The sequence below is a fragment of the Neophocaena asiaeorientalis genome, unplaced genomic scaffold, assembly GCF_003031525.2.
Source record: "Neophocaena asiaeorientalis asiaeorientalis breed wild unplaced genomic scaffold, Neophocaena_asiaeorientalis_V1.1 scaffold267, whole genome shotgun sequence".
Lineage (NCBI taxonomy): Eukaryota > Metazoa > Chordata > Mammalia > Artiodactyla > Phocoenidae > Neophocaena > Neophocaena asiaeorientalis.
Window position 1 is genome coordinate 2,244,173 of NW_020173204.1, and position 21,307 is coordinate 2,265,479.

Below are 21,307 nucleotides of genomic sequence, written 5' to 3' on the forward strand. Positions count from 1 at the left end.
ATACAACTAAACAAAGAAAAAACAAATAACCCAATTAAAAATGGGCAAAGGACTCGAATAGACATTTTTCCAAAAAGATATACAAAGAGTTAACAAGCAAACTAAATGAATCTCAACATCACTAATCATTAAAAAAAATACAAATCAAAACCACACAACCACTTCACACTATTGGGGCTAGGGTGGCCACTATTAAAAAATAAAAAACAAACACAAAATTGAAAACCAGACGACAGCAAGTATTAACAAGGATGCTGAGAAACTGGAATTCTTACACAGTACTGGTGGGGATGTAAAATGTTGCAGCTGCTATGGAAAACAGTATGGTGGTTCCTCAAAAAGTAAAAATAGAATTATTCTATCATCCAGCGACCTAACTTCTGGGTCATGTCCAGAAAAACTGAAAGCAGGACCTTGAAGAGATATTGGCGTACTCATGCTCGCTGAAGCATTATCCCACAAAGCAACACAAAATGTCCATAGACAGATGAATGGACGTAATAAAATGTGGTATATACATACAATGAAATATTATTCGGCTGTAGTAAACAAGGAGATTCTGTCATATGCTACAATGTGGATGTACCTTAAGGATGTTACGTTAAATAAAATATGCTAGTAACAAAGAGTCAATATCATATGATTCCACTCATGTGAGATATCTAAAGTAGTCAAATTCCTAGAAACAGAAAGTCGAATGGAGGTTGCACGGTACTTGGGGAAGGGGGAAATGAGAAGTTGTTGTTTAATGGGTATAGAGTTACAATTTTGCAAAAGAAGTTCTAGAGAATGGTTGTGCAAGAATGCAAATACACTTTATACTACTGAACCGAACACTTAAAAATGCTTAAGGTGGTAAATTTTATGTTACGTGGTCTTTTGTTTGTTTTTTAACTGCAATTAAAAAGCAACACATTTGCATGGAGGGATTACATGTGTATAAATATATCTTTAGTGTATTTGATATCACACCTACATGAAGTTGACCCCAGCCCTGAGAAAAGCTGTTTTCTTGGTGAAGAATAGTTTCAGGAAAGAATAGAAGGACAGTGTTTAAATGTGAAAACTGAAGGGCATACTAAGACTTTTAAGACGTTATCTGCCTGGGATAGATTTGCTTCCTGAAAAGGGTTTTTTTGGGTAAAAGAGCAAAGAGAAAATTTGCAGAAAAACGAATACTTTTGTGATCCTTGTTGTATTGTGAAGGATAGGATTGGTGCTCGTCATAGTAAAACCTAGAGGAGTCTTCTCCCCTTATACCCAGCAATTTTCAGTGAATGTGTGTGCTCATCACTGTTCCAAATTTTGTTTCAAGTCTTAACCAAGATTTTGTCTTACTCCTAAATAGTACACTTCTACTTTTAAGCATTGCTTTTAAATGGCTTGTAATTTTTTAAAAATTTCATTTCACAGTGAGTAAACAATTGATAGCTTTAATGCTGGTAGAAGAATCAATGTTTTCTCCCTATTTTTTAAACAAATAAATTAGGTTAGGAATCTGCTACTCATGGTTAAATGCCTTGTATGAAGTCTCTCAGCTAGTAAGCAATGGGGCTGGGATTTATATGCCTTTACTGCCCATGTTTTTTTCCACTGATATGCCCAAGGCAACCGTATTTGTTGTTAAAGAAGTGATCATCTTTTCTGAGCCAAATTATCCTGGAACTAAGCACATTTTGATTGTATTATCACTATTTCTTTTTCTAAATAAAAGAAAATTAATTACAGTTTTTACTGCCATACATTCTGACCTTCATTACTTACAGATTTTTTTTCTACCTTTTTTCTTTCCCTAAATAGGCTGCCAGAACACTATGACCAGGAGTTATTCCAAGGCCAGTCTTGTGGAAGATAAACAATCTGCATTCTACCTGGAGTGTAAGCTGCAGAAACAGAATTTAACAGTAATTCAGTGTAATAATAAGTCACCTGGGGGAAAATTAGGGGATTCAGTAACGGAACATTGTAACTATGATTATTACCAGATAGGGTCAGGGCTGTCTCTGTAGTTAACACGGAAAATAAAAGCTGGACTTTACCATACACTGGAAAGTGCAAACTGACATATCCATATATCTCATTACCATTTGAATCCTTCTGTGATGACGAATGAGTGCCCGATTTTTTTCCATATTTAAGAATCAGTTCCCAGAACACTTCAAAAGCTATTCAAGCCACAGTGATAACAAAAATAAATCATGCTTTATTCAATTTGATTTGAGCTCCTAGCATTCACTTATGTTTCCATGCAATATATATGTTTTTATCAGCTTTATTGAGATATAACTGACATACAATCTAGTACCCATACTTAAACTTACAACCTCGTAAGTTGTGTCATAAATATACACTAAAAATCACTGCCACAATCAAGGTAGTGAGCATGTCCAATGCTCTCAACGTTTCCCCATATCCCTTTTGTAATTCTATCCCCCAGGCAACTACTGACCCACTTTCTGTCATTACAGAAAAATTTAAATATTCTAGAGTTTTAAAACTATACATAAAATATTATATTATGTATATATAAATATATATGATATAATATATATGTAATTATAATGTATATATATAGTATATACTCTTTTTTGTTTGACTTCTCTCAATCAGCATAATTATTTCGATAGAGAATACTAAAGTATGATCCATCAAACGAACAAAGTGATAAACCGGACTTCATCATAATTAAAAATTTCTGTTCTTCAAAAAAATGTCATTAAGAGAAAGAAAAGACAAGCCACAGGCTGGGAGAAAGCATTAATAAATCATATACCTTACTAAAAAACCTGCATCCAAAATATATAAAGAACTCTCAAAAGTCAATAAGAAAACGAACAATCCAATTTTTAAAAGGAGCACATTATCTGAACAGAAACTTCAACAAGGAAAATAACATAGCAGCAAACTATGTTATGGATGCTCATCATCACCAACCACTAGGGAAACATAAATCATGCCCCAGCCACAAATCACTGCACGCAACTCAGAACGGCTAACGTTCAAACCACTGGACACACCACGAGTCAGTGGGGATGTGGAAGAACTGGAACTATCACCTTCTCCTGTTGAGAGTATAACATGGTATCCCCATTTTGAAGAACAATTTTGCAGTTTATTTGAAAAAGTTAAATATTTATCTCCCATAGGATCCAGCAATTTCACTCCTTGGTATTTACTCAGGAAAAAAAAAGGAAGTATATGTCCATACAAAAACGTATACAAAATTGTACATATCAGCTTAACTTTTAACAGACAAAACCTGGAAGTGACTCAAAGGTCCCTCAACAGGTGAACAGATTAAAAGAATTATGGTATATCCATAGAGTGGAATGCTACTTAGCAATATAAGTAATGGACTATTGATATGCAACAGCATCAATAGGTGTCAGAAATAATTTTTTGTGGTAAGAAACACCAAGCTTATGTAAGTGCAAAGGAGGTAGAAATATTTTATTAAAATTTTCATATTTGGGCCCTCAAAAAATGTCAATGTTAATATGATTTCAACGTGTATATACATAGCGAAAATCTCCATGTAGTGCATCATTATGTTCTCTGAAACAATGTGTTAAGGTTGCCAATCCAAAACAATTTAAGCTATTTAAGCTGATGTTTAAGTTGATGTTTCATATTGACCCTTATATCTCTTATAATCTCCTACACTTGTTAGATAGACAATATCCAAAACAATTTATTTATTTCATCATTCACCAGTAGGGGATATAGTAGGTAGACAGTGTCATCTTGGTCATCCTTTTGACCTCTCCAAAAATGTCCACTTTGAAATCTCTACTTCATACTGAGGACAGCACATATGCAGTTAAGGTCATTTAAACCTAACAAGTGATGAAATTGTATAAATTCATAGTGATACTCGGCCTTGTGAATTGTGTTGATATTTAGTTGCTGATAGTAAGAATGGTATTAGCTAAACATTCAACTCAGCTGACTTAAATTAAAAAGAGACTCTATTGGTATATATAATATAAACCCACAGGTAGAATTGACTTAAGATATGGTCAGATTCAAGTGTTCAAACAATGTTCTCTGTTACACTTTCTCTGGATTTCAAACTCTTTACAGTCAATGGCAAAGAAGATGTCAGTAACTCTAGGTAATTTTCTTTCAGCTCTACAACCACAGCAGGGAAAAAAAAAAAAAATTATCCTTGACCAACAGTGACAAGAGATGTTTAATGGCTCTGATTGGCCTGACTTGACCCTTAATTAGGAATTTTGGTCAGAGTGATGTAGTATCTCATCAAATAGACCTGAGTTACTTGACATATCTGGAGCCACTAAATGGAAACGGTCTGCACTGAATCACTGGAAAATCAAGGAGCTGTTCAAAGAGAAAAAGGAATGGACAATGGGCAATCAAAAGCGACAGTTGTCCACCTACAAATGGGTTGAATTCTACAGAGGGAAATCATTATTCTCCCTCTTGTAGTTTGGCCAGGAAGACTAGTGTGAGCAATACGGTTACCAGCAATTTGATGGGTAAACGAAGGCAGATTGCTTCTACTGGAATATTGACTGTACTACAAATTCATGATTTTCATATTAGTTCAGGTTTTACCTGAGAGTGTGATTTGTTCCGGATGCAATAAAAATCCAGTGGTCACGGTAGTGCATGCTATTAGTAGATGGTTAAAGCAGGGCATCGCTACCTGTGGTGCTCCTGTAGTTCCCATGAAGGACTCAGTATGAACTAGACACCAAAGAAACAGAAAACCTCTGAGTGAGCACATACCTGTGTCTATTGGGAGAGGTGGGTGAGAGGTGAAGATGAATCAGGAAAACAAGTATAGATATGGGAGCAAATTTTCCAGGGGATAATGATTTGTTTGCTTTACTTGGATGAAGAAAATTTTTTTTGCCCTACTCCTTATGTGTATGTTTAAATCTAAACCTTAAGTATATTTTATTAAAAATATCAAGTGAGTTGCCCTGGTCACTGATACCCACCTGAAAGAGGTTTTCATTTATTTAAATTAACTTCCCAAATATGCATGCAGTAAGTATATCCTCCCTCAACCCTCTGAGCATAATTTAGGAAGAAATAAATGGAGAGAAAGCCCTCACTTCTGATATTCTAGTACAGTAAAGAAAGACACAGTAAAGAGAAGGATTGCTTCTGATGAATAGAATGAAAGATAAGGTAATGAAGGTAGATAAGACTATTTTCATTTTAAAGACAATTCTTAAGCAGACTTTTGATTCCACAGTTTCTTAAGGATGGCCCTCCAGCTGACTGCGCGTAGAAAATTAAGGCCTTTTTTTATATGAAGAAACAGATTTTAATATTAAATTGTGATATGTAAGAGCACCTTTTTTAGGCAGCCCAGGTTTATGAGGCAGCTATAAACCTCCTAAGATGCCTGCTGGTCATGGTTCCCTTCTGAGAAAAGTGGCTGCATGATTTTTATGCCCAAATCTGCATTCCTTAAACTGTGTCATCCATTCATTGTGACTGGGTTGATAAACGCATGGTGGTTGTGTGTATAAAGCTACTCCAGCCACTTTTCTCAGCAAGCAGCAGTGATGCGTAGGTACTTCAAATCTTCTTGGATCGTTGATCAGGGCCAGAACACGAAGTCAATACTCAAAGATGAGCCAGAATTTCATTTCAACAAAATTCAAGGTTGCTTTCTCTCCGCGTAACTACGGAACAAATGAGCAGAGCAAAGGGTCCATTAGATGAGAGGGCTAACGGGAGAGCCCCGCAGTTCCTCTGCATCTTGTTTTCTCACAGAGGTGCACCAGGGTTCAGAGCCTCAGTGCAGGAGGAACAAGGCGAGGCCTCGGAGCTGTGGCCTTAACGACTTCAAGCTTCTGGTGGTCAACATTTAGGACCCTCAAGTCAAAATACATTATGAGCTTATTCTTTGCCGAGCCACAGACATGTCTCTGTGTTCTGTTCCCCTGGCCTAGTTCATGTTGAGTCCTTCCTTGGAGCTGCAGGAGGACCACAGGAAACTGGGCCCTTCTGCAACCATCTCGTAGAATCGTGGACCACTGTGACCTCTGGATCTTTGCTGCATCCTGACTGGCGGTCAGGTTTCGCAGCATCTGAGGCTGTGGCAGCTGAAATGACTTTCTGTGCCTTCTACTTCCTTATATGCTCCAGCCTGCTATTACGTCACCTGTATTCTAGCCTGTGTTCTTTATGAAGGAACATGCTTGTCTCTTTTTTTCAAAAATTTCATTAGAAAATAAGTTACTATGGAACTTATTTTTACTGAAAAACTTCTAGTAAACTTTTTAAGCAGAAATTTAGAATCTATCCATCTATAAAAACTGAACATCAAAGTTTCTTAGTGAAACTGAATTTAGAGACTCACTTCTCGTATCACCACAGTGCTTTCTGTAACACAGTATTACCAGTACAATTTTCTCACCTGGTAGCATGTAGGAAGCCTTAATTTAGAAAAGTCCAGAATAAAATCAAATAAAATAGTAAAATACACATTTATTAGGTGCTTTCCACAGTTGTTTCTAGGCAAGCTAAACAGGACAAACTAATATTTTTAGTTGTCTGAAAGCACACTAAGCATTTCTACTCCCCTTTTAAATTCTTAGACACAGATTTCACTTCCTTGGAAGAACATAAAATGCAAATTTTGGCCTTTGCCCTTGTAACTTCTGATTTCTATCACCACCCACTCACTTTCTTCAAAATGGTCACCTTTCAGATTAGTCATACTTTAAAATATGTAGGTATATTACCTTAAATCCTGCTGGTTGAAAAAAAATTTAGAGTCTGTCTTCTTTAGAAATTTGCCCATTTTACGGCTGTTCAGTTTTTTGAAGCTCCTGGAGTTGGGGCAGCAGTAACAAAACAATAGGTAGAAGCTTTGGTAGAGGCTCTTGCCAGGGAACCTGTGCTGACTTTTCAAGTACAGTGACAGCTTACACCAGCCTCAGGGACAGGTGTGGAAGCCAAAAGATGGGCTTTGTATTCTGGAAGATTTTCCTTTGTGGATATCATGTCGCTCATAATTGTGTTTGCTAAAACATTAATTTGGCCTAATACAGATCTTCACAAAGCAAGCCTATGGGTCAGTCCTTTTGTAAACATTGAGTTTCCTTTATGAGTTACAGCCATTCATTTAATTATTCCCAATATGGCTGTGATTTTTTTCATATTTATTGTTTCATATGAAAGAGATCTTTTTAAGTTTTAAAAAAAGTTCACTTACCCCAAAACAGATTTCAAATTGAATTGAAATATACTACAGTTAAAAAAAAGACACACATAGATGCATTTAAATATTTTAATAATATAAATAAAATTATTTAGTTTGAAGGCAAACATTAAAGAATGGCAAATGGGCCATTACCATATTTCCACTAAAGCGTAAGAATGTGTCACCCAAGAAATTGACATCGCTGCTTAAAATTATTCTAAACAGCCCTTATCAAATATTTTAGGCATTACTGAAAATGCCTGTCCCTGGAGAGACGAGGCCCTTTCATAGACTGTATATGACTTACTGTCTGAATATGAGACTCTCCAAATTGACACCTAATTGCCATCCTGTCAACATGTAAAAGGATGGATCATTTTATCTCCTGAGTGACGAAGCTGCAACTCCACAAAGCACAGGCCATCAGTCCTTTGAGGTGATTGTGATGCCTCAAACCCGACAGCTTGCCCTGACAGCTTTCACATATTCCTGAAATCAAATTGTTTCTGCTTCTATTACAAGGCAGGGGTGTGAAAACTAGAGGAAGAAGACGGTAAACAGAAAAGAAAATTGTCTTCATGTTCTGAGTAATTATAAAAAGTTATTTCCAGGGAAAAGTGTAGGTATTGATTTTGCCTCTCCTAATGATGTACACAGAGAGACACAAAGCACCCATATGGGTCCAGGGTTTGCCAGGAAAAGGAATATCAGGATAAGCAGATAGCGGTACCATTGTCGTATGGCTACTCAGGAATATGCCCATGTTACGGCACTTGGCCATAAGATAAAGCTAGAAATATTTTCATGCTACTATTTTAAACAGCACAAAGAATTAATACATGGTTTGTTGACATGAAAAATCATTAGAAAATATGACAGGAGTACTCTATTATATGTACTTCCACTAACTGACACTTTGACTTAAAAACAAACTTAAAAGGATCAAGGTTTTGATGAGGTTTCCTATGTTTTAGATAAAAAATATATGGATAACACTGCAGATTGTTTTAAACACCAAACCCAAAATCCTACTCATTGAAGTTAAAATATTGTTAAAGGCTTATAACTAAGACTTAGATCCAGAATTTCTAGTGTTTACAATAATACAGAAGCAAAATAACACTGGGAACATTACCAATTCTCATGTCAACTTGATGTAAAATGACAATTTTTGAATTTTTGATTTAAAATTTGTTTCCAGTTTTATTGAGTTATAATTGACACATAACGTTGTATTAATTTAAGGTGTACGACATGATGATTTGGTATATGTATTTACTGCAAAAGGATTACCACCATAAATCTAGTTAACATCTGTTGCTCCACATAATTGCCCTTTTTTCTTATTAAAATGTCAGTTTAAAGTAGAGAGTGGTACAGTGGAAAGAGCATCCAGTTCAGAAACTGAAGAGAAAGGTCCACGACCTGGTAAGCCAGGTACAGGCCATGACAGTGTTCAGAAGTTAATCCCTCCAAGTTTCAGTTTCCTTCTTTGAAAAGTGTTTATACAGAACTAGAACAAAAAATTTCGCAATTTGTATGGAAACACAAAAGACCCCGAATAGCCAAAGCAATCTTGAGAACAAAAAAAGGAGCTGGAGGAATAAGGCTCCCTGACTTTAGACTATATTACAAAGCAACAGTAATCAAGACAGTAAGTTTATATGTGATGCCGTTAGGGAAAAGCATGCAGTGAGGAACACAGTAATTCGGGGGGCCACACAGAACTCTATTCAAATTCACCTCCTCCCATTATTAGCTTTGCTGTCATCTTTTCTTGAAAGCAGCTATGACTTTCAACTCAATTTGCCTGTCTGAAAGAGGAGGCTAACAATGCACAAATCACAGGGTGGTGAGAAGTAAATGAGGTAATTCCAGATAACTCTGGGTTATGACACTAAAGAAATGAGCAAGGGGAATCTGCAGACAGCAGTTTTCTCTCAGGCACATGGGTTAGGAGTGATTGAAGGGAAGGGAGTGGGTCAACTACCCCACTGCAGCATATATTCTGCCTGAGAACACTTTGTTCCATTCTGGGACTTTCTCTGGCTTAGAGATAGATCCCTGGGTACAAGGTTACACTGGAACCACTTATTTCAGATGGACTAACAGCTTCCCTGTTCTGGCTTCCCTGGGGAAAATGATGTGGCCCGACTTTCACGAGATCCTCACAAGTCTTAACATCCCATTAAAAAGAGCAGCTCATATCCCATTCGGCCTAAAGCTTGTGGCATGACCCCAAATAACACAAGCATTCATAGCACCAGGTTGTTCAAAGAAAGCCTTGGTGGCGGTGAGCAGAGAAGTCTCCAACTAATCCAGCGGTCCCCAACCATTCTGGCACCAGGGGCCAGTTTCAGGGAAGACAGTTCTTCCACGGACTGGGTAGGAATGGCTCAGGCCATGATGCCAGTGATGGGGAGCGATAGGGAGTGACGGGGAGTGACGGGGAGCCATGGGGAGCGACGGGGAGAGACGGGGAGAGGCAGGGAGCGACGGGGAGCGACGGGGAGAGACGGGGAGCAATGGGGAGCAACGGGGAGAGACGGGGAGCGATGGGGAGCAACGGGGAGAGATGGGGAGCGATGGGGAGCAATGGGGAGAGATGGGGAGCGACGGGGAGCGACGGGGAACAATGGGGAGTGGTGGGGAGCGGCAGACGAAGCTTCGCTCGCTCTCCCGCCGCTCACCTCCTACTGTGCAGCCCAGTCCCTAACAGGCCACGGACCAGCCTCCTTTAGCTACCTGAGGGTTGAGGACCCCTGCACTAACCCTCTCTCCTCCGGTGTGACTCCCCTAATCCAATCTTCTAATTATGATATCATTATTTTTTGTTTTCTCTTTCCCTTTTAATGATTCTGAAAATTCAACTAAAACACTTTTCTTTGTGTATCTGGAAACTATTCAATGACAACATAAGATCATTGTATTGTTTGTAACATCCTTTTCTCATGTGGTTCTCATTTAACCTGTCAATCAATCCTGGGAGGGTGGCAGTATGACCCCTTCCTCCCCCTAAACACATAAACCCAGACACGTGATACACAGACAAGACATGTTTACGTTTTTACAAGATATGATCAACAACTAATTAGTAAGCAATAGAATGAGAAGAAGTAACAAGTTATCTAATAATATACATGTCTTTCCATAATAGTTATAAAGGTTGATATTAGCTTGCTTACTTTTGTAGATATTTGCATTAAGTCATCAAGTATATGAAAAATTTCCACATTATTCTTCCAAATTTTATTCAAAGGCTATGGATACACAATTATACAAATCATATTGAAGTGTAACTTCCTCCCCTTTAATGCTGTTTCCAAGTATTTGGTAATAATAACAGATAGGAATAATAAACTGATAAAAATGTTCATTTATAAAGCATTGTATTTGGAAATAAACTCCCCAGAGAGAAGACAGCTGTGAATGGTAAGGAAGGTCAAGAGTAACTCCTCATAGAAAAATGAAAGAAAGAATGAATGAATAAATAAATAACTGAGATGAAGCTTAGAAATAATTATCCAATCAACTCTTTTTAAAAGCGGGGTCTGTGATGTTTGACAAACTATGAGGGGTGCTAAAAAGTACACAGATATAGTATACTTTCTCTGACCTCAGGAATGAATTTTAAAAAGAGAACAAGAAAAGAAACCGGCAGTGATTGCTGTGGTATATTACAAACTGATGGCACTTTGCTGAGGTTAAAAGCGCCCTGAACTAGGAATCTGAAGACCAGAGTCAGCCGGACACCAGCTGGATGACCTGCAACTCAACAACTCCCAGGCTTTCACTTATTAGTAAAATGAAACTAATAGCGGCGGCCTCGCCTCTGACACAGGATTTCGCATGCATATCAAATATTCTACATGAAAATATTTTGAAAATGTTAATGTAGCTTATTTGGATATATAGATCATTTTTAGCCACCTCCTTGATGATTCACAGGGAATATGAGAAACTGAAATGAATTAATCGGGTTATCATTTTCAAAACAGGAAAAATAGAAATTCTTCTTTTAGACCCAAAAAGCGTTATAGGAAAGCCGCCCTAGGGTAAATACACTGAAGTAGCAGCTAGGAGGAGAGACTAGCAGAAGTGTGATCCCCAGGTGAGATCAGCAGGAAAGACGGGCACATTTTGTAGTTGAGAAATGTATATGCAATTTTAAGTATAAAGAGGACGGAAATGCATGAAAACAAAATCATCTTTAGAAGGACACTAAATGGTAGTTGAGAGATTATACATTTTTACTGAGTTTTTCTATCAAAGTAACATGTTAAATTTGGGATTTAATTGAAAGTTACTCTGTTAATTAAAATAATGCTATTTGTTGAAACAGATAACCCCCAAACCTCAGTGATTAACATAATAAAAGTCTCTCTCTTGCTCAGATAAGGTCCTATCCAGCATGTGTTGGGGGAGGTCACTGGGACACGTGAAGGAGGCATTTCTTCAAGCTTGTCCACTTGGAGACCCAAGCTGACACGGAGCTGCCATCTTCACATATCTGGTTTCCACGTGACTCCGAGTGCTAGCACCAGTCAAGTTACCAGGAAAAAATAAGTAGACAACTGCGCGGACATTTTTTATCTTACTATTTTATTTTATTTTACTTTATTGTATTTTATTTTGTATGCATGTGTGGGAGAAGGTGTTTTAGCTAACAGTGGAATGTGCCACCTACTCATAATTTATTTGCCAGATATTTGCCAGAATTTAGACATAAGGACATGTGAAAAAAAGAATGAAAAATAAGATGTAGTTGTATGTCCAAAAAATAAGGACATGAAAACTTCCAGTCATTTTCTGTCATACTCTGCCCTTCTGTTCACCAAGTAGCTATTCATCTTTTTTTTGCGCTGACACATATCACACTCACCCCCTCTCCCAAACCCCACTTAGCCACTGGCTCAAATCTACATTGCTCTTTGAGCTAAGGGGATCTGTAAATTAAAAAGACAATATATCTAAAAACACATATGTCACAGAGAAGATGCGTCATAACCACGACAACTCTAATTCACAGAAGAAACAAACGGGAGAGACACAGCTCTCAGTGGCATAGGTCAGGCAGGGCGCAGCCTGCAGGCCCACACTTGGGAAAATGGCAATGCCTTGACTAGACCATGGATCTGCTTCCAGTGACCTCCTTGCCCTGGCTCCACCAGCTGGAAGGATTTCACTTATTCATCAACTTCGGTGGCCACGACAAAGGTGAGGTTGAGAAGGACGCCTCCTTGGAGGCTATCATTTTTGCAGCCAACTTCCTATTGGTAACTTTTTTGGACCAGAACAGTCTGTCAAATGTTTTCTTTTTTAGTTTAGAATTGCAGCTTCTTTGACAATAACACTCCCTCAAAAATGCAATATTTATTTAGTCAGCTCCAGATGCCTCCCACAGTCTCTTGTTTCCTTACTTAATGGTTTCCTAGTCTCCATTCTTGCTCAGTTTCACAGAGGTGACCTTGAAGCTGATGGCATTAGTCTTAACTCTTTTTCAAAACTGGATCAAAAAGGGTTTTGATGTCCAAAATATTTTAAAATTTTATTCTTATTATTTGGGACTCTAGAAGCTAATCTACTGTGGACTCAAATGTTTGCACCTTCTCTATTCACTTTCATTTCTGCTTGCAAATAAGGCAGTTATAACTTGAGGCCATTTCATTCTTTTCCTACTTTGCTAACTGCAGTTAGTAGCGACCAACATACATTACTAAGTTCTGTTTTCCAGTCGCTTCTGCTAGAGCTGGAGGCTTAGTAGGCATGTAAGTCTGCCTCATAAGTTATCACAGATGCCATTTTGAACATCTGTTTCCTCACTACATAATAAAGATCTCCCTTTTTCCAACCTTTTTATCAATATCCTAGGAGTTCACTGCCTGACCAACAATGAGACATGTTTAAGGAATTTTAATTTAGTATCCCGCTTCTATAATAACGTTTGTATTAACTAAATAATGCTAGCTGTTGTAACAAGAAAAGTTTATATCTTGCCCAGGTAAAATGTGACAAGAATGGAGAGGAAACGGCCTCCACATATTCTAGAATAGGCTGTTGTATTAGAAGGAGGAGAAGAAGAAGAGGAAGGAGAAGAAGGAGAAGAAGAGGAAAGAGAGGAAGGAGAAGAAGGAGATATAAACTTCAAAAATCTCAAACTTACCCTGGGATTTGAGATGAATCAAATCCTAGCAGATGGATAAAGAGAAAGCGAGAAGAGGATCATATAGGAAATATTTAGCTGGCCATGACTAGAGGTGTTACACATAACTCCTACAACTCTGATTAAAATAAATCACATGGGCTGATACAGCAATTTGGGCCAGGACAGGTCAGGATTATGTGCCACAGAAAATAAAAAATGGGCTTCTGAACAACTTCTCAGTCTCTGCCAGGAACTGAGGTGTTACTTTTCCAACAAATTCTACTGACTTCAGTACATTCATTGATTCAACTATTTGATCATTTAACATTTTGAGTAGTTATTACTGTCTAGGCAACATGACTACTTGAACTTGAAGACTGAAGAATATCTATTTTAAGATAAATAAAACTATAAAAAATACTATTTGTTAACCAGGCGAACTTTTTATTTGTGGACAGGATGATGGGGACAGAAGGAGCAGAGTAAGACAAATTCTGGCGGTGAGTTCGGGGTAAATCTTGAAGGAAAGTTGGAAAGAACCAGGCAAAAGAAGGACAAATATTTCAGGCAAGGGGAGTATAATATGCAAAGACTCAAGACAGTATATATAATGTTTCTTTGAAAACATAAACTGTAGTCCAATAGGCTGGAATATAGGGTGCATGAGGAAATATACCAAGTGATGATGCTAGAGAGAAGCTGGGATCAAGTAATACAAGGGCTTCAATGGGGTGACATAATAATAATATATATATCCACGTAATGTAAATAAATAAGTTTTTATACATATACGTGTAAATGTTATTTATGTAAATGCGTTTATTTATTTATTTACTGTCTACCAAGATGCCCCACTCAGCAAAGGTAGCCTGGGTTAAAATTTGAGTTGTGTGCTAAAACAAAGAACAACTAGGCTTATAAAGTCCCACAGATATATATTAGGGATGTATATTGGAAGTCCTCAGTTCTATAGAAGATTTTGTGAAGTTTCAAGACCATTCCAGAGACTTACAGTCTTCTTGGCACTTACAACTGAATCCTGTACACATTGAATAATCCAATAATTTTCAACAAATCCAGGTTTTAGGTGATAGAGAAAGAGTAAGTTTAAAAAAAATGACATTTGTCCACAATTACATGCCCATGATTTGCCCATGATTACAATGGCTGAGACATCACAGGCTCTGCCTGATTCTCAGGTGGTTATGTTAAAATACCTTACTCCAGTCTTCATTTTCCTCAACTATAGTTCACAGTTGATTGCAAAACTGAAAGTGGAGAACTAAAGAAAAAAATAGAGGTTGAAATCAATAGAAGTGCTCAGGGTAGATTAGGGCTGTTATAGGTCTATAATCGTTTCATTTAAAAAAATGAGAATCTCGCATGGGGCATGTTGAAAGGAAACGTTTTAGAGGTAAAAGTGAGAGATGGAGTCTAGATACTTCTACTGAATAGTCATGAAGCCTGGAAAATAAGTTCAATTTGACTATGCAGATATTACAGGAGGTATTTGATTTGATTTAGGAAAGAGTTTAATGCCAAGGCATTCCTTTTGTGAGAAAAAAGTCCCTATCTTTTGAATTCCATAAGAATCTTTAAGTTTTTCATTATTATACTAATATCTATATTAACTATAGTAGTACACCATGTTATTTTTAATAGAGCCATTGAAGCTGAAGCGCTTTGTAGGATGGCAAATATGTTGGCCTTGTTATAATTATAGAGGATGATGAGTTTCTTCATCAAACCAACTCTAAAACTGAAATGGAGGGAAAACACTTATCTCTAAATTTCTTACATGTTTTTGGAGAAGTATTTAATACAAAAAAAAAAGGGAAACTGTGTATATGCATAAGTATGTTAGATAGATCTCTATCTATCTACGCAACTTTTTCCACATGCTAGCATTTTGGTGGTGGTGGTGAGTTGGTTTGGTGGTTTGTTTCCTCAGCGACAAGTCTTGGGCTGATGTGCATTTTCAAATTTTTGATGTGTTGGCTGAACTGAACATTTAACCCAAAGCTTATAAGAAAACTTGTACTATTTTTTGTGTCTGCTGGATAAATGTCACCAAGTATGATATGAATCCTAGTTCACCTTTGGAAATACAGTATAGTTGCTTTTGGAATTATGAACATCAAGGCATCAAGCAAGATACATGTATTCTGAGCAAGTCTCCATAATATGGAACTAACTTTGGGACTGGCTGCTCTTTGATAGGATTTATGGAACAAAAAATAAGAAAAGTTCAAAAAGACCAAGCTGGAAGACGAAAGAAAGAAGTTTGAAAGAATTTTCCATGAAGGAAGTACTGTAAAGACAAAAACATTAGTCTTTCCCAAGAACAGCCTCTACAGAGAGAGGATGTATGTAAATGACTGGCAGTGTCTTTCCAGGAGGTCTCTGGGGAGCATACCAAATGCAAAGAGGCCAGAGAAGAAAACGGGGAAAGAAGCTGGTACATTATCTACTTCTTCTTACAAAGTAAGTAAAGGGAGGCCAGGTAAGATATGGAAGTTCATGCAGAATTTTAAAGATTTGAAACTTGTAAGTGGACTGGAATTTATTAAGTCCACTTTACCTTGACCAGATTTGAGACCTTGCCTGGAGTTACCAGGCAGCAGCATTTTCTTTCCCAATCTGTGTATCATAGTAGAAGAATTGTATCAGCTCTGAGTGATGCACAAAAAAGGAATTTAATGTGAACAATAACAGGTTCAGGCTATTTTATTCCTGAAGTTATTCAGGTTCTTTTCTCTGACCCTACAAAAAACAACAACAGAAATTCACCACATTTGCAACGGATTCAACATTGTCTGAATTAGGCACTACATACTAAACCCTTGTTAAAATTCTCTCAACATGCTCTAGAACGTTCATAATTTCTTTTAAAAAAGAGAATGATGATCAATCTTGAGTCATATTATCGGGAAGTGATCTCTTAAAACATGATTTTTCAAGAGTTTAAAGGTGGCTATGTATAATTTATAATGTCATGTCTCTGTTCCCACAAACTCTCTTGACTATTTTCATTAATTTTATAGCAAATTTTATTCTTCTGGTTTTTAATGAAGTAATTTCAATCAGAAGATTCTGAGGGTAAAGTTTCTTTAAAGTTACAATATTCTATAAATTAACATGTAAAATCCTATATTTTATCATATTATTAAAATACTAATAAAACATATTTCTATTACATTGTAGTTCAGATAACTGAACTACAGTCTTTTGTAACATCCCTTGATGCCTTCCTTTTCTATTGGGTATTTCTGTAGCATTTTAGAGATATAACCTCTTTAACCCTGAATATAGAAATTTACTTGTGAGAAAGAATAATAGTCATACCAATAAATTCTTGGTTTACCATTACTAGTTACATCACCTGATTACTAGTTACATCACCTGATTACTAGTTACATCACCTGATTACTAGTTACATCACCTGATTTTAATAGTGTTTATGCTTCTTACAGTTGAGCTGCATTAAATTCCTTGAACGCTTTTAGATACAGGCAATATATAAATCATGCATCTCCCATGAGATGAATTATAGGTATAGAGTGTCTTGTGATCCCTTTCAAGTCTATTACTGTGTTTAGCGTACATAGTTATCACAAAGAATCAGTCAGAGAAAAGAATAAAAGGTGCAAAACAAACGTTTATATTTCATCCATTTCCCCTTCTTAATAGATGAAAATTACTTGTTTTGAACGATTGGCCTTAGGTTTCCTTTAATAGTCTCAGAACCCAGAATGTCTGTAGAGGGTGGAGAGGTGAACAAGTAAGGTGGAGTGAAAAATAACGTGACATGTTCAGGCAATTTGCTTCCTGAGACTAGAACAAAAAAGCAAGTAAGATGTTTATGTACTGCTCTGATTTATTTCACTAAATGGCTATCACTACCCACTGTGGTCATGGGATGATTATTGCTGAAATCTATGGAAATAGATCAGAAGTTTGAAGGACAATCAAAACTTCTGTTCACCTTTTATTCTTATAAAGATTATCCCAACATAAATGGCAACAGCTGCTGTCTCTCATTTCCTCTCATTATTCTTAATCTTTCTCTTATATTCAATATGTTTTTTTTTTCAATCCTCCCCTCTTTTGGTTATTGCCATTGATGGGGTGGTTGCTTATACATACCTTTACAAAAGTCAGAACATACATATCGTTTTGTTACAATTCTGTACTCCTGAATACAGCTCATTAGTGGTTTTATAATGCCTTTTAGCTTTTCAATTAATTGATGCTTAATGGTTTTCTGATACGTAATAAATAAATACAGGAAATACGGGAAGAATAAAATAACAAGTTCCTTGGGATCAAAGACTCCGTTCCGATACTGCAAGTGTAACCAATAAAATCTTGTGAGATAAGAAAGAGCTCCGAATTTTAGGGATTATCTGAGAAAAGAGAATTTTAAGTGAGGAACTAGAATAGAAAATTTCCATTTCACTGTCTGATGAGAATACCCAAGAAGGTTATGTTGCAACTACATATGAGAGGTGGCCCTTGATAATCCCTCTCCTTATGATTTCTGTGCTTTTTAAGTACCTGAAAAAGAAGTCTAACTTTTCCTGATAAACTTAGAAGCTAGTAATAATTAAAGTGTGTTTCATCATCCCCTGAATCAAGGAGTAGCACATTAGAGAAATGCACCATAATGTCACTACCTCAGAGTAGATAAAATATGTAACCAAATACACCAGGGGAATCAGAGTTTTCACCCAGCAAATTAGAATGACTCACTTGTATGGGCCAGTATGAGACATCTTACTTCCAAAGTGATGAGAAAATCAGTGGCTGATGCCAGCCCAGAACCCCCTTATTCAGAAATATGATGAATCTCTGGTCCATTCTAATGCCCACTGCTGGCATGTGCCCAATTCCCTGAGTACATTCTTGTGGAGGCTACTTAGGTAGGTCCATGCTTCTCTGCAGGACGTTAATGACAAGAATAGCAGGTAATACTGAAACGAAGTTCCTAAATTGACTATCATTAATTTATATATCCTGAGAAGACGATTTAATTGAAAGCTCAAGTGTCTAGATTAAATTCTCTGCCATTAGGCAAAATCAAAGTTAAAAATAAAGTCAGTTCTAGAAATACAGTTTTGAAATTACATATCTGAATGTGTTTGACTCAAGAACATTCGGAGTATTATAGTCATTACATATAGGATACTATCCCAGTCAAGTTGGCTTAAGTAATGGAGTAAATTTTTATTTTTTACTTTTTTCACAAGGAAGAACTAGTAGATGCCACATCATTTAGGAACTGGAAATTAAGTACAGGCAGATCACACTGGGACTTACTCTTGAGCGGTAAGAACCAAGTCAATATTACCTCCAGCAGAGCTATGGAGTCTCTCAATACAGCATTTCCTTCTGTGTTTGATTCATTTTCCTCTCTAAACAAATGAGCACTATCTGATCTCAACTCCAGTTGGTCGTGTGTCATTATGGCTTCTCCAAAAGGCACTGTTACTTATAACCTTAAAAAAATCACATGCGCTATTTGGCTTCTGATACGTAACTGATCAAATCTGTCAACGTGCAACGTGGGTCAGTCATCCACCATGACTCCACCTGCTGTGACCATGTAAATTAATCCATTAGGCGCACGTATGGTCCCCGTATCCACCCTTTCTGAGGGGCTGTGACTGAGTGTAGATTACCTTGGGAGGCGTTACAGGATAGTCATAATTATTATCGCACGACAAAGTGCTTGAAAATACTTGCTTTACCATTCTAAAAGCGATTTAAACACTTTTCAATAGTTAATCCATTCAACATGTACATTCATGATAAATTGATAAATTTTGCTTTCAGAATTGACTGCCTTCATGCTAAACTTGTCTTTTTTAAACAAATGAAAAATCATTTGCATGACTTTCACAGACAAAAGCTCATGATTAATGAATGCACAGGATTAATTTTAACAAAACTTAAAAACATAGTCATTAGCTTCCAGAGTTTAAGGATGAGTCTTTTCCCTAATTCATTAAAAACCACCCACAAATCTTTACTTCCATACATACTAGAAGACTTCAAAACTCAGTAATTGTATAGCACAATTTGGAAATTGGTATTCATATCACATGGGAGCAGTGTTGAAGCTTAAATCACATTCTGTCCTCAGGTGACATCTTATAACATTGAATGATGGTATAATTTTCCTATCAGGGTTTCTTCAGTCTTAGGACTCTGACTTTTTCCTCTTGGTTTAAATGACACAATTACAGCAAGCACAAATTTAGTGTTTTGCTCTTTTGGTAACATGCTCCCTAAATAAGAACATCTGTTTTACAGTCACTTCCTGTTTATAGGGTAAGCTATTGTAGTTACATTTCAAAATGTCAAACTCAATAAAAAATACTGATCTGTTTCAGTGTGCAAGTGAAATGGCTATGTGTACAAGGCGTCAATATAACCTAGTGGCAAGAATAGTCTGCTGGGGAAAGGGAGGACTGTTTTCTACTCCCAGCTCTCTCATGAATTACTGGTCTTGTCCACAAAAGGGATAAAAAGGTTTTTGCCTGCGTGCATTAGCCCAAGGACGAACGGGCTAATGCATGCAGGCAAGAACCTGCTGTATGAATGGGAGGATCTGATTGCTCTGACAAGGTATTTACATGCTCCCTGAAAGTCATACATGGCTACATACATACGTTTAAACACAGCTGGATTTCCTACTGTGTCTTAGCGAGTGTGTTCGTGACCCACATGACATTAGCTAGACATAAACAGGGATTGACTCAGTAGAATAGAGCAGATTCCAAATCTATATATATCTTTAAGGGAGCAATATTTCAGTGGATCTCTTCACTGGAGGTGTAAGAGTCAGCTTGAAGGTGCCACGTTCAGGTAGGCTCAGAAATGTGTAGGGGGCATAGAAAACAACAGCAAAAAAGTCTGACACTTATACGTTTTCTCTGAGGATATAAAATGCCTCTTCACATTTACAGCAGTAGGAAGCTACAACTAAGAGGCTATGTATTTTTCCTTTTATTATTGTTCATAATCAATGATTCCAGAACTTCTTTGACAGTTATTGCAGGGCAATTTAATCATCTGTGTTTTAGCTATTAGCATGATTCTAGATGACCAAAACATGTCAGTTGGCTCAGTCTGAACGAACTGTACCGCCAGATGTGTAATCACAACCACAGTGTGTGTATTACAGCCAGCAGCAGCCTGCGTGAGCCTTGCTTGACTAACAGCTGTGAAACACAAATGCATATATATTTTGAGTGAAATTTGAGTTAAATGATTACTTAGAAGTATGGCGAAAACCTCTTTATTTCTAAGGTTTTAAATAGGAGAGATTTAGGGAAGCAAAATAAAACAAAAACAGGAATAAAAACAAAACAAAAATAAACATGTAAGAAACCTAGAAATAATGGAAAGTTTTCCTCAAAAGAATTCAGGAAATGGAAATTGACAAATAATATTTTCCTGTCCATTAGCTTTTCCTCATTTCTATCTAGTCACTATTGAGGATAATCAAGAGATTTCAAGTTGATGTAAAAGTTGATATAAAGGACATTAAACCTAAATTCCAGGACGAATCTGATGGAGAGTCAGGAATCCTTATTTCTGATCTAGTCTCAAATTAGACAATAACCTCAAACTTTGCAGGTAGCACCCATCCCCTTTGTCCTTGACATTCTCCTGTATTTACCTCTTTAGTGGACCATACCAGGTAGAGACATCTTTCCCCTCCTTCTTCACAGAGATCATTCCAGAAAATTACCTTAAACTCGCCTTGATGACAGCCTCTTCCCATGTATTCCCCCGTTATGATAAAGTGGACAGAGGAAAGTACTTTGATCATTAAAGTTATTGTGTTTGTGTTATTGTGCGTGAGGTAAAGTCTCCCATTATTTAGTGTAATGAGAAATTCCTGTGTCTTGGGTATTAAGGAAGATTGGTTTCCTTTGAGGGCAAGTACAGGATAAGGGAGGAAT